This window comes from Myodes glareolus, chromosome 20 (assembly GCF_982192425.1).
Source record: "Myodes glareolus chromosome 20, mMyoGla1.1, whole genome shotgun sequence".
NCBI classification, from domain to species: domain Eukaryota; kingdom Metazoa; phylum Chordata; class Mammalia; order Rodentia; family Cricetidae; genus Myodes; species Myodes glareolus.
In genome coordinates this window covers 9,815,381-9,834,011 of record NC_142045.1, presented here as the reverse complement: position 1 = coordinate 9,834,011, position 18,631 = coordinate 9,815,381, and positions in this window count along the sequence as shown.

Genomic DNA, 18,631 nt, shown 5'->3' with positions numbered 1-18,631 from the left:
GCCTCATAAAGATGGAAAATACACAGAGAATCTTGATACTGTATGCTATTATTTTCTCTTTGAATTGTTTGAATGCTGAGGAAGGAGTAGCAGTAGTTAAAAGACTTTTGTTTATAAATGCTGCTGAACTAATCCAAGATAGATATTTTGAAAATACCTTGACTTCAAAATTTGGATCTAAGGTTATGATGCTTTGGAAAAGTTCTTTTCTTTTCACAGAGGATGAGACCCTGTGGATTGCTTCTATCCCAATATGGTATGATAGACCCCGTCCTCCTGAAAGGTTGCTATGAACACCCTCAAGAAGTTACTTTGCTTGCCAGGCGGTGGTGGCCTTTAATCCCAGCACTCGGGAGGCAGAGGGAGGCGGATCTCTGTGAGTTCGAGGCCAGCCTGGGCTACAAGGGCTAGTTCCAGGACAGACTCCAAAGCTACAAGAAGTTACTTTGCTCAACTGCCGACTGATATGAATCGAGCACACAGTTTATAACATGAAAGACCTGATTAACAGTGCCCCTATAGAGCAGGAAGAAGTTTGGAGAGAAATAACTATGTCCATATTCCCAAATATTGCTTATAAATGTTCTTTTACATTTAAAGGGGGATATGATATAGATATGAATAATTTGCATTGGTATGGATTTTAAGGTCAATTTTGTTATATGTATATATATTTCTGATCTTGATTAAGGCATTGTTATTGTGTAGTTCATTTAAAAATGCAATGTATAATTAAAAATATAGGTTGTTAATGGATAATCATCCATAATAGTCAAGCTTGTAGTAATGTTAGTTTGATTTTCTAGATGTGCATAGATATAGTTCAGATAGGCATTCTTCATATCTTTCAAAGACTACAGAACATGGCATTTAATGTTTTAATAACTTAGGACTTTTCATGACAATGAGACACGTCTGCTCCTGGCAGCACCAATCTACTTCAAGAGGAAGATGGGCATCGAAGAGGCTCCTTATGGAGTTGGTTAGCCATTTGGGCAAGAAACTGACTGCTCTTGCCTTGACTGATGCATAAACTGGACACAGAGAACCCGCAGAGAGAGGACTGCTGAACTTGCCTAAAGGTGAGATGATCTTTCGGGGTTCCTAATTCTGCAGGACACAGCAGATAGTAACTGAACTGCCTTTGAAATTTCCTGATTCATGAAAATGTCTCTGGATACTATAGGCCTGTAGGGTGAAGATGAATGCCCCAACAGTACAGAGAAACTTTGGGTGACTGTCCAGGCAGCAAGATGTCTTTGTTATTTCTAAAGTTTTGGAAGTTGCTTACTTCTTGTTTACTTAGGTAATATTATATCCTTCTGGAGTCTTTGATGGAGTTGAAGAATGGTTAGTTATAGTTTTCCATTATTATGATAAAGATAAAATAGATATAAATATTGTAACTGTAATTCTTACTCAATAACTGTTTTGTTATATGTAATCTTACTATGTTAAAGTGAAAGCCTTTCTTTTTTGCTTCAATAGAAAAAGGGGAAATGATGTAGGTGGGCCTTCTGTCTATGTGTTATTTTCATTGGTTAATAAAGAGACTGTCTTGGCCCTCTGATAGGACAGAAAATTAGGTAGGTGGAGTAAACAGAACCGAATGCTGGGAAGAGGGCAATGAGGCAGACGCCATGGAGCCAGCCACCAGATCAGACATGCTGAATCTTTCCAAGTAAGCCACCACCTTGTGGTGCTACACAGATTATTAGAAATGGATTAATCAAGATGTGAGAGTTAACCAGTAACTAACTCTCTAGAGATAATAGGCCAAGCAGTGTTTAAATGAATACAATTTGTGTGTTGTTATTTCTGGGGCTAAGCTAGCAGTGCGGGAACTGGGTGGGATGAAAAGCAGGCCTGCCCACAGCTCCTCACTACATGCTTACTTCTTTGATTCCTAACAGAATTGTGTAGCTTTCCCTTTGTAATTCTTTCCTGTCTCTTACTTTTGGATCCTGCCTGAGCCTATGAATGCTTTCTGTGGTACTTCAGACTTGTCGTCTGTTCTTTGAAGCTACGTCCCTTTTGTCATGTGACTGCCAACTTTCCATGCCTAAATCAGAATGGCATGGCTTACTCCCTTCCTCTTATCCATCTTTCGCCCCTGGGAAGCCTGCAAGATTTACAGTTTACCCGATTCATTATTCATTCTCTCTCTCTTTCTCTCTCTCTCTCTCTCTCTCTCCCTCCCTCCCTCCCTTCCTCTCTGCCCCCCCTTCCTTTTACCCCTCCCTCTCCTCTCTCTTTTTGGGAATGTAATCCATATAGATAGATAGATAGATAGATAGATAGATAGATAGATAGATAGATATAATGTTTTGATCAAATCAACCCTGATTCCTTCCTTTCCAACACCCTCTTTCCCTTCCCCAACACTTTCCCGCCCCAATTCCATGTGTTCTTTGATCTAAACCCCTTGAGTCCATTTTGAGCTGTACTCATATGTGGGTGTAGGACCACCTACTGGAGCATGGGTATCCTCCAGTGGCGCTATCTGTGAAGAAAACTTACTCTCTTACACCCACAACATCCATAAATTGCCAAAAGCTTCTCAGGCAGGGGTGGAGTTCAATGAGGCCCTCCACCATCACAACTAGGATTTTTGTCTGGCTTGCTTTTGTGCAGATTTCCTGCTTGCCGTCACTGCCACCATGAGTTCATGTCTAGACTTATGCTTCCTTATCCAGCAAATACTGCTTTTCTACCAACATATACTCTCTCTTGTTTCCACAATCCTTCTTCTCCCTCTTTTAGGCTGGTACCAGAGTCTTGTGATAAGGGTGTGCAGTAGGTATCAGTGTCCCATTTAGGGTTAAATACTCCAGTTGCTTATTTTCTGCATATTGATCAGTTGTGGGCCTTTGAATCAATCTTTAACTACTGCAAAATTAAACTCCTCTAATGAAGGTAAAAGGATGCACTACTAAATGGGAATAATGATAAGAACTTAGGGGAACGTTTATCACTATGTTCTTTTAGCAGAAAAATAATATTGGCTGTCCCTGAAGGCCTCCAAAGAACCTAAGCAGCCACAGGTTCTTGGACCAGTGAATGAGTTCCATAGTCTAGAGTGGGACTGATATCTAAGCAGAAAAGGCCTGGGTATTTCCATTGCATTCATGTCCTTATTGTACCAGTAGACCTGTCTTATCAGCCAGTCTCTGTCATAGTTCACAGAATTCATATCTGTCAGATTCATGATTACATTTATCCCCAATTATCATGCAGAGAAGCTTCAAGCATGCTTAAAATTAGTCAGTGGGGATGAAGTTTCCACCTGGATGCCAACTTAATGTCTCCCATCTTATGATTTAAGTGTCTGGTAGATTCAAAAATAGGATATTGTCATTAAATTAACAAGGGAGATGACAATAGCCTATATACTTGGAGATCTATGGGAATCAAATGTCCAACAACTTGAAAAGTGGTAACCCAAACTGTGGTGGCTTGAATGAATATGGTCCTCCATAGGATCACATGGGCACTTTGGGGAGGTTTGGCCTTGTTGGAGCATGTATGGCCTCCTTGGAGGAGGTGTCTCTCTGGGGGTATGGACTTTGGGGTTTCAGAAGCTCAAGCCAGGTCCAGTAACTCATTGTCTCTTCCTGCTGTCTGATGGTCTGGGTCTAGAACTCTCACCTACCTCTCCAGCACCACGTCTACCTGCATGCCACCATGTTTCCTGCCATGACCATAATGGACTAAACCTCTGAACTGTAAGGCAGCACAATGAAATGTTTTCCTTTATAAGAGTGGCTGTTGTCATAGCGTCTCTTCACAGCAACAGAAACGCTAAAGCATATACCTTGCACTGGTCTCTTTAATTTGATAGTCTATGGTACCGAGGAAAGGCATTGTTATTCTGTTATAGTATAACTCTACTCAAAGTCATTTAATATATCTGTATCTATAAACCCTAGGATGCTTTTACAGCTATGCTTTCATGTGGTATTTTAAAAATTCTTTAGTATTCTTTATCCCACTTCCGCACTCTTCTGTCCTGCCCCCCCCACATCTTATTCCACTGAATCTTTCCACATTTCCTCTGTAAATTACTAATAGTGTTCATACTTCAGAAATAAATCTGCGTATTTCAGATAGATGGTTTTGGATTTTTCAGTATGTTTAAGTCACGCATTGACTTTTTCTTAACTTTGGTTTTCATATTCTTTGTGTCTTTCACATCATGCATCTCCATCTATTCATCTCCCATCCCTTTGTATTTGACCTCTGATCTTGCAACAACTCCCCACCCCCAATAAAATAAAGAAAGCAAAAGGAAAATCAACCTTGTCATGTTGTCATGGAAACTGTAGTGTGACACAATGAGTCACACAGTAAACCCTTTTACCCATATTTTTTTCGTTGTGAGGTTTCATTGCAAAGAGTCGTTGGTCTGGTTTGAAGCCTCTGGTTTTCACTGTACTATTGATGGTGGGCTCTAGCTGGAGCTCCTCTTGGTTATTCTGTTGGTGCCCTGTGTTGGGAGATCCAGCCACTTTGCATCGGCAGGACTGGTCCTTGACATGCTCCAGCAGATCACAGATGGGGTAGATGTTGGCAGAGGATCTAACTCATAGCCCTGGTTCTGGATCTGGGTAGTTACACAGTTGGTCAGCTGACCTGCTCTCCCTTGTACTCCCACTATGGTGAACTCTTCCACATTGACCTGACTAGTTCCCCCCTCTTACAGCTATAAGCAAAGGGAGGAGGCCAGTTCTCTTGCTTTCAAGTTCTCAGCGTCCTGCACCTTCACATTCAGGGCCAGCTTCTACTGCATTGTCCAGTCGATGTGGGGGCCACTCTCCTGAGTGCCGCAACTGATGGAGGACCCAGCCAGCTCTCCCACCTGCCTTCAGTGTGGGCAGGTGGTGTGAGGTAGAGCGGGGGGAGTGCATCTCTCCCCCACGCATAATGCCACATGACAGAGGAGTAATGAGGATACCTCTCCCATGCTCACAGCTTCGGGACTGGCTCACCCACACCTCCATCATCAGGGCAGGTGCTATTGTGCTGCCCAGGCGGGGTGTAGGGACTGCTCTACCGTTCTTATGGCCTGAGGGCCACGTCTCCCACTTGCCTCAGTTATTGAAGAGTGGGGTGGGGCATTTCTGGCCCACCCCTGCCGCTGGGGGTGGGCTCTTCCCGTGCTCATAGCTCCCGGCCTGGCTCACGCACATGTCCACCACCGACGGGGCTGGCTCTAGAGCCTGCACTGACTTATCTTTAAAAGTCTCAGTTTAAATGTCACATGTCCTTCACTTAGTCTGGTTTGGCGCTTATTCTTGGCCAGTAGAATTGGATCCATGTACAATTAAGTTCTATTTTAGAAATTAGAATTCTGGCACTTCGCGAAAGAGTAGCTTGTCAAACCCCCCAATATTGATGAAATTATTAAACACACTGGTCACTGATGCTTCTAGCTTTATTTAATGACTTAACTCTGTGACATCGAAGAAAACAGCATAGTTTCAAAAGACAGTGTTTTAAAAATCATCCTATCTTGGGTGAAAAGCAACGACATGATTTTATGGAATTTGACAAACTGTGTCTTCTTAGCTGTCACTACAGCCATATTTATCATCACTCGGAGGGCACCTGTTAGCATGCTGTCTCCGTAGCTCCAGAGCTTTCAGTTCAAATGACTTGATGAGTAAATATGTGTCTGATTTCCCTTTCCCACAAGACATGGTCTAGAGAGCAAGAAAATTTCATTCAATGTGTCCAAAACAGTTGACTTGTGAATAATTCTGAAGTCAGTTATTAAATTGTGGATCTATATTTAATATTTAACTTTCTGAGGTACCCAGGAAGAATAAGGAGGATTTCCACTTTTGTTAAACAGTCTTTGATTTTTTTTTTATTTGTTTTATTTTATTTTGGTTTTTGGCTTTTTGAGACTGGATTTCTCTGTGTAACAGCCCTTGCTGTCCTGGAACTTGCCTTGTAGACCATGCTGGCCTCGAACTCATAGAGATCTGCCTGCCTCTGCCTCCCACCTGCTGGGATTAAAGGCATTGCACCACCATTTTCCCAGGGTACAATCTTATATTTTTGTTTTATAGGACATACTGTGTATATAAATTCCAAATATCCAGCATCAGGAGCACACTAATACCCTGTCAATCCTAACTTTTTCAAAAGAACTAATAAGTAAAAAAATTTGGAGCAAATATTTCTTAACCTTTTCTGTAAACAGTTCATCCTTTTCGCCTGTATGTTTTTAGCGTCATATATACCTGTACCTATTTGTTTTAGCATCGTATACTAGACACGTTTCTTGTAGAGGTGCTACAATATTCCAGTAAGTTCAAGGAGAGGAGTGTTTATTTTAGCTCAAAGTTGTAAGGGATAGTCCATTACAGTAGGGGGCGCTGCAAGCAGCAACTGGAGGGCCTGCTTACATTGCATCTGCATCCAGGACACAGAGGGATGAATGGGAGCGCATGGCTTGATTTCTCATCATTTTCTCTTTAAGACCCTTTTTCATCAATATAGACCCTGCCAACATCTAGGGTGGCCTCTTCCACCTCAGTTAATCCTGATAATCTTTCTCTAGCATGTCTAGAGGATAACTGAATCTAAAGAGGCATGTGCTGAAGTGTGTCTCCTAGGTGGTTCTAGATCCTCTCAAGTTGATAACCAATATTAACCTTCACAGTAGACATATCTTATTAACGGAAATAAAACAATATTTGGGAAAAGGACATTTGGCATCCGTGTTACTCTGATATTAATATCATTAAATTGGATTGACATTTTGCTTAAAATTGAAACGTTCTTTATGGATAAAATACAAATTAAGAATCTTGAAAGAGTTTTGCTGGGATCCTTTGAACAATAGCATAAGACCTAAGCGATGATCTTCATGAATAAAGTCACACATGTTCCATAAAAAGCAAGTGTGAATAGGTGAACAGCACTAGCACCTAAGATCTCTGACTCCTGCAGCTACAGCTCCTTTGTCAAGCCCCCACTGCCCAACTCATCATCAGAATTAGAATCAGTAAGGTTTATAATGACTGTATACTGCAATATCACCTCTACGTCTCAGTGTATTCATGATACATCCACAATTTTAACACTTATTTTTAACAAATAATTTCAACAACTTACATTTTCAAAACTGGAATCATTAACATTCTATCAAGTCTGAAGGCTTGTGGTAGGCCTTCACCTTCCTTAGATGTTATGGTTCTAGGCAACAAAGAGTCAGGGAGGAGATGGGATGATTATGCTTTTCCAAAGCCAAACTCCAAATCTACCTAGTATAACCCAAAAAAGTCCCCTTTTTCCTTGTAGTGGCTTCATTATACACTGTATGATAGCTATGTTCAATCTTACAAGTTGACAGTTTTGTTTTTTATCTACTTCAGCTCAATTAATAGCTTTTTATTAATGTAATTCACCATTAGTACCTCTGTTTAGAAGTAGGAAATGGTAAGTAAGTAAATTAGAATAGAAATTGCACTGAAACATGGAACTTTTCTTGGCTGATTGCGAAGCCACACTTTAATTAAAGTAGAATAGAAATTATATTGGAAACTAGCAACTTTCTTGATTTATTGAAAGCTACATTTTTTTCAGATGTACTTTTGTAAAGCATACCTCCTTGAGCTCAGTCTGGGATCTGCTGCACTGGGAAGGCCGCAGGAACCAGTTTCAGGAATGCATCCATGTTTGAGCCATAATGCAGTGAAGACATCAATTCAATGGAAGCGCCAGGATCTGAGACATTCTGACATGAGAGTGACTTCGATTCCAGACATCACGGGTTACACTCGGAGAGCGGAGGTGCTGTGAGTGCTTTTGTGCCGTGTAAGAAAAGCTTCAGCGGTAATTTTGAAAATAAATACATGCATTGAAGCTGTTATAGACGAAAAATTTTGAACATTGTGACAAGTAGAAAATAACTAGATAGTTAAGATAAAGATGCAAAGGATCATAAAGGATTCCTTGGCTTTCATTCTGTATTTGCTTTATCCACATGTTTCTATTGATTTATTTTTGCATTGTTATCTTGGGTTGTTAGAAAATTGCATTTCTCAAAGGATGTATAGCAATAATTATTGTCAAAACATTTTGATCTTATGATAAATTAATGTGGCTCAGTGTTCTGTTTGTTCTTTCTCCCTTTTTCTTCTTTGGGAGGAAAAGCGTAACTCTAATAAATGAGGCATACTGAAAGTGATTTCAGATAAAAAGTAAGTTATTTTTTTTTATTAGTTTACTGTGCTCCGAGCACAGGTATTTTGTGAGTAACTTAAAGTGGGGAATTTCTTATTAAAGCAGGAAATATCTACGATTAGTTTAAGTACACAGGTGATATTTTTGTGAGAGTTGGGAGTACAATGGAAAGTCTCATCAGACAGATGCCTTGAAAGATTTAAGATTCTTTTGAAGTCAGGATATAGCACACTGCCACAAAAAGATGAGATGCCGGAAGGTCTTGTTATTCCTAGAGCTAAACAACAGAGGGCTTGTAAGCAGGCCACTCTGAGGGCTGCATGTGAGCTTCTGGTCACAACAGTTGGAACTACATGGCTTAGCTTCAGTTGAAGAGGCAGAGCAGGGTGAGACAGCTTTGTACTTTCCCGGCTTCCCTTTAAGCTTCTAGAATAGTTCTGTTGGCTTTGAAGAAACCAGCCCCTATTTATCTATCTGGAACCTAGCCTCAGAGAAGGGGACCCAAACAAACAGCAGGAGCAGCGGAAGTGTGTGCACTCAGCCTCTTAAAAATGGGAGCCCAATTGGGAAGCAACTGGAGTCAGGGTTCAGCAAGCTGCAAGACAGAACTGACTATTTTTACCTAAAACCTCTAATCTGGGTCACAACAGCCATTGTGGAGTTTGTCTTGACACTGACCTCTCAATGTTTTGACATTAGTTTTGAGCTCAGTTATTTGGAGCATAAATGTGGCCTGAATAGTATAGGAAACTTTCAGAAAGTTAAGCATGAGGTGCCCTAAAAACAGAACAAAAGTGGTAAAGGGACAAACTAAGTAGAAACATGAGGGGTTGCAGGAGACCATCTGCAGTAAGTTCACGTACATTTGGTATTAACTAGGAGGATTGCATCAGTCACAGTAGGGACCTCCAGTACTATTTGGCTGAATTATGAAGTGAGCTATATGTGTGGACGATATTTGTGATTGTAATAGAAAAATGCATTTTGTGTAATAAACCATCAAATATTTTTAATTTTGTCTGATCTTAATTAAGTATTTTTATTCTTAGAAATATGACACACTGGAGTTGAACATTTGTATCATCAGCATCAAGCATTCTGGATTACTGAGCTTCAGAAATGGGACCTGTTGCAGGTCTAGCAGTCCCAAGCTGGTAGGGAGCCCCAGTGTTGCACATACCAGCGCAGATTTCTATGGCAGCTGTCTTAGGTTGGGAAGGCATGAGTAAGCAGGAGAAGGTCCAGCATGCCTTGTGGTTTGGGAGTCATGAAGGGCAAGGTAGTGAGATGAATATCTTTGCTTGTTGTGCCCCACCTTTCCCCACCGGGTCCATTCCACTGGCAAGTTGTGCCCCTCACTGCACTGTGTGTGAAGGAGGAACACTAACGTAGAGGACTGGGAGAGAACAATTGTGCTTGAGTCCGGGTAGAACGTACGGAGTTATACATAATGGAAAAATATGCATGGGACACACGGCCCATGCTGATGGAAACGCCAACAGTGGCCCATAGCTGACGACTGGGAGACCAAATGAAACTATGTGTGTGCTGAACACCAACAAACGATTTTGAAGGACTGGGTTGACGGCATTATATCTTCAGGTGCAATGTTCAATGTTCAATGAAAGAATTGAAAATACGATGGAAGGAGATAGAGACAGAGACCCACATTGGAACACTGGACTTAACTCCCTTGGTCCAAACGAGAAGCAGAAGGAAAGAGAACGTGAGCAAAAAAGGCAACACCAGAGGGAACCTTCACCCGTTGATGGAGATTGAGACAGAGAACCACATTGGAACACTGGACTGAGCCCCCAAGGTCTAAATGAGGAGCAGAAGGAGGGAGAACATGAACAAGAAAGGCAGGACCGTGAGGAGTGCGTTCACCCACTGATACAAGGGGACTGATCTAATGAGAGTTCACCAAGACCAATTGGACTGGGACTGAACGAGCACGTGATACAACCAGATTCTCTGAATGTGGCCGGATTCTCTGAATGTGTCTGGCACGGGGTCTTTCTGAAAAGCCATTGACAATGACACTGGGACTTGTTTCCTCTGCGTATACTGGATTTTTGGGATCCAGTCTGTTTGGATGCTCACCTTCCTGGATCTGGAGGGAGGGGGGAGGAACTTGAACTTCCCACAGGGCAGGAAACCCTGACTGCTCTTAGGGATGGAGAGGGAGGAGGAGAGGGAGTGGGGGCAGTGGGAGGGTGTTGGGAGGAGGGCCGAAATGGAAACTTTTATAAATTAATAAACTTTTATAAAAGAAAGAATTGAAAATAATGCAAATGCTAAAACTGCAAGGTCCAGTTTCAGTTTCTGATTAAACGTCCATACAATTGGGTGCCGAAGGAAGCAACTTGGCAGCTGCCTTATCTATCACCACCAGCCCCTCTAGCCAACCTGGAATGGGATGATATTCACAATTAGTCCAATTACCATAAACTCCTAGAACAAGATGGTTGTCCCTTATCATAAAGAGCTAACCTCGTACTTTTTCCTATGACTCAGTGCTTGTGTGCAAAGGCTTGTGGTTTTACACTGTAAGTAATAGGCCAGCTAGGTTGCTGTTTTGTGGAATTCAGAAAGGCATTCATTCCCTACTTCTCTGTTTTAAACAGTGGGACCACAATATCTTTGGGCATCTAGGATTATGAATCTGAATATCAATAACATCAAGGTAACAGCAAAGAAACTCGATGCTTCTACCCTACCTAAACATGATTGGGAAGACAGGAGGTTATTTTTCTATCTTGTTAATATCTAACCAATATTCTCAAGAAATCTGATCAGGGAAATGGAGAAAGGAGGCTCCTTAGGGAGAGATAGTGGTATAAATACAGAAGGTGGTAGAAGGGGAAGCAGGACACAATTGACCTAATAGTAGTAGTGGGGATATGGGGAGTTTCTTAGGGAGCAAGGAAGGAGGGAAATTCAGGAGGAGGAAGGAGGTGAAATAAACTAAGGATGGCCAAAAGGCCACAAGGAACCATGCTATTAACTATTTACCAAAAACCAAGCAAAAAAAATAAAAAAGACCACCTGTAGTGCCTGTAATTCAGTATAGAAATATACATATACAGTTTGGATAAACTTTTCTCATCTGAACTGACCACACTTTCTACAAGAGCCAAAGACCAACCAATAAAACCCCAAAAACTAGCCATGAGAAACCATGTTTTGAGTTATTCTCAAGGTCTGTCTAAGAGTCTCCCCCAAACACTCAACTGCTTTTGTTCTTGGTTATCACCCCCAGAGGTGAAAGCTAAGTTCCTGCTGCTGAGCATGCCATGCATTTCAGAAGTGGTACCCAGAGATACCTGAGCTGGAACGGACCCGACAGCCATCTCCCAGGCAACTGGCTTGCATGGTAGTAGAAGGTGGCATGCAAGCATCCAAAGAAGAAAGTAACCATCAAGGCTACCTTACTATGAGAAATGCTGACCACACAAATGACTAGCAAGTTATAATGAGTGGAATAGTGGTACACACATCTTAGCAATAACCAACTGCTCTCTCATTGAACATAAGACTCTAAGATGTAAGAGTAAGAATGGTCTCCATGGACTCATCTTTTTAAATGGATGGTCCACAGATGGTGAAACCATTTGGGAAAGATTAGTAGTTATGGCCTTACTTGAGTAGATGTGGCTTTGTTGGAGAAGGTGTGTCTCTCAGGGTGGTCTTTGAGGCTTCAAAACTCAGCAAGTGTCTCTCTCATTCTTTCTGTTTCCTGCCTGTAGATCAAGATGTAAACGATTCAGGTACTACTATAGCACGATGCTTGTTTGCTGAAGGCCGTGCTGATCTAAAGCTGACCCTCTGAAACTGCTAGCTGCTTGCACCTGTGCTCATCATCTCAGGTATGCAAAGTAAGATGCAAATCAATCGCAGGTTGAATCTTCCAAACGAAGTCAAAGCAGAGCCTCTCTGACTTTAAGTCCATTTTCTCATGGTTACAGAAAGCCGATGAGTGCTTCAGATCACTGCTTATCTAATAGCTTTTTTTAAACTTTCCATCTTCAGTCATTTTCCATACACCACATGTCCCAATAGATTTGACTTGTATATTTTGAGACTGATTATAAGCAAAGCTTTTAGCAAGGGAATTAGATCCGTATGCACTTTTTCCACTCTGTACTTCACATTACAATGCTACATTTTGTGCTTAACTTTACAATTGCCATTTTTTTCTAGCAACTTCACCACTCTGTGATCACCTTATATCTTATTCTGATTTTGCTCTCAATATTTAGAACAACATGACTTGCTAGATGTTATATGTTGGCTTTGACAAAGGGTACCATTCCTCTCTACTTCCTAGCTGGGGAGAGGTTAAAAAAAAAACCAAGAAAAAGGCAAAACCATATTATTCACCTCAACGATGAACACAGTTCTGGTAATTGGACACTTTTGTGCTCTGATGGCCTCATCTAATGCCAGACTTCTCTGGCACAGATGTGCTAATCCGTCAGGGGAAACACCAGATTACACAGATCACTGCAGACGTGTAATGAGAGGGAGCTGAACATCACGGGCACTGCAGTACTTGGACGTCATTTACAGAGCAAAAGGGCTGGGAATGGAAAGAAGCACGCTCATGTGCAAGGCTGGACCACTGAATGATGTAAACAGTGGACACTGACTCAAGGAGCAAGTGCAGAAACCGAACACTGAAGAGGAATGGGGGTATTAAAAATGAGGCTACAATGATATCACCAACATCTGGTTCTGAGAGGTTCTACTCATTTAAAATGATTATTGACATATTAAATATTAATTTCCTAAAATGACTTTCATTCTCCAAGTAAGCTGAATTTCTTCAGCAGTCACTCAATATATAGCAAATGTAACCTTCCAGGCAGCTTAGGTTGCCAGCAATTATTTAATTTTAGGCTTCACTGTTTTATTTAGTATTTTCCCTCTAACAAAAGCCTTTGCTTCCTATGGTCCAATAAGAAATTCAGTGAACAATACATTAGTTATAAACTCCTAAAATTTTAAACATAGCAACTCACAGGTTGCTTAGCAACAGTCTAGGATACTCAAGCTTAAATTTGGATCAGTTAACCCTGAAGGAGCTGCAGAATTAATATTTTACATCGCAATACCTTAGGAAGTTGCTAGTCCATGTCAGAAATGTATCTTTCCATCCCAGCTATTAAATTTTTCATAGCTTATTCAAGCATCAAATTAAAGGGGCTTTTTATACTTGCCAATATTTCTATCAAAAAATGAAGGCTTATTTTTGATTATAGATAAATAGAACACTTGGTTATAATAAGCTAGGTTGTGAACAAAATACTTAAATATTTAATTTTGTGAATTTTAATTTTGTGGGCGTGTGTGGTCTGTGCACCTGAGTAGAGGTTGTCGCAGAGGCCTCAAGGGCCAGGTCTTCCTGGGGCTGGAGTTTCAGGTTGTTGGGAGCTGCCAGGCGCTGGTGCTGAAAACTGAACCTGAGTCCTCTGCAAGAGCAGTACAGCGCTTCAGCTCTAAGCCTCCTCTCCAGCCACATGAAAATGAGATGTAAAATGTGGCGATTGATCTTATGTAGAGGTAGCTCACAGTTGGAAAGGATGCGAAGAACTGGTTAAATGAAAATGATGTGTGGTGGTTTGAATGCTAACGTGTCTCAGAAACTCATGTGTGTAGTACGTGGTCCTCAGTTGCTGATGCTGTTTGGGTGTTTATAGGAAGTGTAGCCTTTGTGGAGGAGCATGTCACTGGTGACAGGCAGGCTCTGAGGTTTCACAGCAGCAGTCACGAGTCATGCTCTCTGCCCTGTGCTAGTGGTACAATATGTGATTGCTGCTCCAGCCACCATATCTGCCTGCTGCCGGGCTTCTCCTGCAATGATGGTGGTGGGATTTTATCCCAACCCAAATGTCCTCTTCCTTTTAGAAGATGCCTTGGCTATGTCCTTTTTTTTTATAGCAATATAAAAGTAACTAACACACTATTTTTATATCACTTTCAAAGCAGGAAAATTGAAATCACATTCTTCTGTCTGTCTACCTTGACTTAAAAAAGGATATCAATAACAAAAGAAAGGAGAGAAAATATTCAGATTCATGGAAGCTTAACAACACACTACTGAGTCAACATTGGGTAAAGAAGATATAAAGAAAAATAAAAACCCCAAGAATTATTTGTAGCTCTCTCCATTTAACTGCAAATCTGATAGCTTCACTTTCTTAAAAGGTGAATAATATTCCATTGCATATATGAACACATTTTCGTTATCCACTCACCAGCTGTTAAACATCTGATGCAGTTCCGTTTCCTGGCTATGTTGAGTAGAGTAACAGTGAACACGCATGTGCAAGCATGTTTGTAACAGGACACACAGTCCTTCAGAATCATGCTCTGGGCTAGGATTGTTGGATCATACGCAAATTCTATTTTTCTGTCCTCATTACTTTCATGGAGATATAAAAAATGAGGTAAAATAAAAACAAGTTAAAATTTGACTGGCTTTAATATTTTTAAAAGTCATAATGCCAGGTTTCTCGCTAACCCCATAATGGCTCCCACTATCAAGATATCTCTTTCGTTGCTCTCCCTTTCTGTCCCTACCCCAACTTGACCTTCCCAATCTCCCAGGTTCTCCCCATTCTTTCTTTCCTCCCGACTAGGGAAATTCCCAGAAATCCACAAGCATGATCCCAGTTAAGACTCTAAGTACAATAGTGGAGACGGTGCCTGAACTGCCCTTCTCCAATAAGCAGATTGGTGACTACCTTAAATGTCATCATAGAACCTTCATCCAGTAACTGAAGGAAGCAGATGCAAAGATCGCCAACTAAGTCCTAGGCTGAGCTTCTGGAATCCAGTTGAAGAGAGGCAGGAGCAATAATATGAGCAAAGAGATCAAGACTATGATGGGGACACCCACAGAAGCAACTGACCTCTGCTAGTGGGGGAAAAAAGAGAAAATGTCATAATGCATAAAAATATTTAATATGATTCTAAAATGATAGCACCAAAGGACAAAAGGAAGATTATAGATCAGCATCCTCTCTGAAAAACTGGTGTGCACATATATTAATAGATAACTGTAAAGTAGTATTTCAAAAGTATTTAAAATATTATTGAAAAGACTACACAGTGCTTACTGAATTGTAGGGCTGTGTGTGAAGATAATTTCTAGCATTTTTTTAAATGGTGATTTTCTTAACCTATACAGACAAGGTTTTATGTAGTTTGTAAGAAAACAAAAGCAATGGAAATCAAGAGATTAAAACATCATAGGAAGTCTATTTGGGCATTCTTTTATTCATAAAAAGCAGAATCTATCGGAAGTACAAAAGTCTCTCTTCCAAGGAATTTACAATTCAAAGCAACCAGTTAGAAACCTTGAGCTAAAAATTGTTACCAGCACACCTTTCTTTGTGTCTTTGGGTGTGGTTTTCCCGTTTCCTAGGAACAGAGTCTGGTCTAAACCATTTGACAAGCATGCTCATTTAAAGATGGATCTATGTGTTCCTCTTCCGTTGTGTCATATTATTAAATCTGAACATCATAAGAGTTCTTTTTCCCACATATTAGTTTGCCTTGGTAGCATTCTCATCCTCACTCCACAAGATTAAGAACACTAGGTTTAACTTCCAAAGCTTCAGCCATGAAGGTTGTGATTAGCCTCTGCTTTGCAATAATGTACCACCACATCCTCAGGCTGGGAGTACACACTATTAATCCCAGAAAGTCGGAGATAAAGACAGGTGGATGTCTGATTTCAATACAAGTCTAATCTTCACAGTGAGCTCCAAGCCAGGCAAGTTTACATAGAGAGACCCTGTCTTAAAGAAAAATGTAATGCAAGCATTGTTTGGAAAATTATAAATGAGCAAGCAAAAGATAAATAGAAAAAAACTGGTAGTATTGTTATAGTATTTAATCAAACATAGAAATAGGCACTTAATTCATCAGCAACCATCCTGTGGTTTACACAGGTACAGATATTTATGTTGTTTGGAATGATTCTATAAAATTCTTTGGTAGTGTTTGTCTTTCTATACATACATGAACACTGGTGTTAGGAACAAACAGAGCTTGGCCCTTTTCTGAAGGGAAATGGAGAGGAAACAGATCTGAAGGAGGAGGTGAATGAGAGAAACAGGGAGAAACTAAGGTTGGATGGGATATATAAGAGAAATTTTTTAAATTTGAAAAATAGACTGAATCCTCTCAAAATTTCCTGTTGTATGACTGTATTTATTCTCTGTTATTAAATATAAATGTTTTCAAATATAGTATAACTAAAATGTGGTTCCAATGAACTTTTAAATTACAATTTTTAATTTTTGCAAGTTTTTATACAATACGTTTTGATTCTATCCTTTCCCCTCCCACAAGTCCTCTCAGGTCCTCCCCTCCTCACTACCCACCCAATGAACATTTTAATGGACTCTTTATTACTGGCTGTGTTTTGGAATCTGACTCACATTTTTCTTTTTTAAATAAACTATATTTAGAAAGAACTTTAGATTTATGTAAAAATGAAGAGTGGTTCTGTTTTCCCATATCCCTGTTACCCATATTGCTTTTATCCTAAACATTGAATAACCACACTACACTATGAAGAACCAAAACCAGACACTGACAAAACACTGTCATCCTTGCTGAGAGTGATAGTTTGAGGACTTGTGGTATCTCTATGGTGAAGATTTGATCTGGAATTCCATTTTAGTGGTCATGGCTCCTGACTCTGTCCCAGCTTGTCCCATTTCTTTAATCTCCTTTTGCCTTTCATGAGTCTGAAGATACTGGGTAGTTACTTGAGGATAGTCCTTGGTTTCCTTTGGTTTTGGTTTCTCACTATTAGATTGAATTTATGGATTTAGGACACGAATGTTGAACGCTGCCTGCTTCTCTGTGCTGTGCTTGGCGAATGTCAGGGAAGCAAATCAAAGTGTCTTTATTCTGGTGGTAATTAGAGGATTTCCAAAAGAAAGTGTCTGCCAAATTCTCCATTGCAATGCTACTGTTTCTGCCTAAGACACATAAGTGTCTTAGGCAGAAACATTTTGACAGTGTGCATAAATGCTATTTTCCTCAAACTTTTACTAAATCATTTTAGAGTCACTAATTCCTTTTGTCTGTAATATATTGCCAAGTTCTTTTTATAATAGTGATTTTCCATTTCTCCCTTTCTCTCACCTTGATTGACTCAAATTCCTCCATAAAGGCAAGCTTCTTCCACCCCTCTACTTATCAATTCAATTATTTATAGCAGCATATACTTATAAATAATTTATTTTGTTTTGTTAATTGTAATACAATACTAAAAGTATTTTCTTTTCTCCTAAAATTATCCCAGTTTGTGATCACATGGGTTTCTATATGTGATTTGTGCATCTTTTGTGTAAACTTACTCTTGATTCTCTCTCTCTCTCTCTATATATATATATATACATATATTTGACATATATACATATATAAAATATACACATATATGACATATATAAAACACTCATATATGGCATATATACATGTATATAAATATATAAATATACATGTATATATGCCAGTATGTATCTGTTAAACATAATTAAACAATTAAACCAAGAATTCATGTGTATGCTTTCACTTGCAGTCCAATACTAGGAGTTCATTGTATCCTTTGATTTTTCCTCATTTTAAAAGAGATTTTTTGTTGTTGTTGTAAACTTGATTCTCAGATACACAATATATAAATAAATTGTTCATTTGGTCTTAAAACACATAGTTTATAAGGTACTAACTAAATTTCCATTTGAAACATTGAGGACCTCGAATATAGTATCTAAATTTAAGCATTATCATTACAATTGTAAAACACAGTCAAATATAATTTCATGAAATTACTGAAGGTAGTTCTATTTTTCACCAACTATTATAAGTGGATTACGTTGTTCATTCATATTTTAGTTCAATGGTTACTTCTTGGGTTCAGTTTTAAACTTTTACCATAACCCAGTTTTTTCAATTACCTATTTAGTTTTTGTCAATGTGAAGCATTTCATTAAGTCTCAGCATCAAACTATATAAGTGCATTCAAAGTGCTCTTTAAGATGTCTATACTATTTCCTCATTTCCGTTTGCAGCATTCCATTATCCTACCATGTTGTGAACAGTAAGTCTCATTAATGACAAGTTAATCCATTTTGAATTTCTTTTTGTCTAGACAGTGGGTGCATTCATGAAAGTACTCAGTCTCTTCATGTTTCACCTAACTGTGTGTACTGGAGTCGATAGTAGCAAAGGTCAGAGGTTTATTTCTTCATTCTTCCTTACAGCTATTATAAGAGAGTTCCATGAAGTAAGTATGTTATCGGTGACTTGGTCACGTGTTGGCATTTTGTGTTCTCTAGCACTTCATGATTGTATATAGGTTAGAAGTGACTAGACCTGTGAGTACATATTTCTTAGTTCGTATGTTTATCTT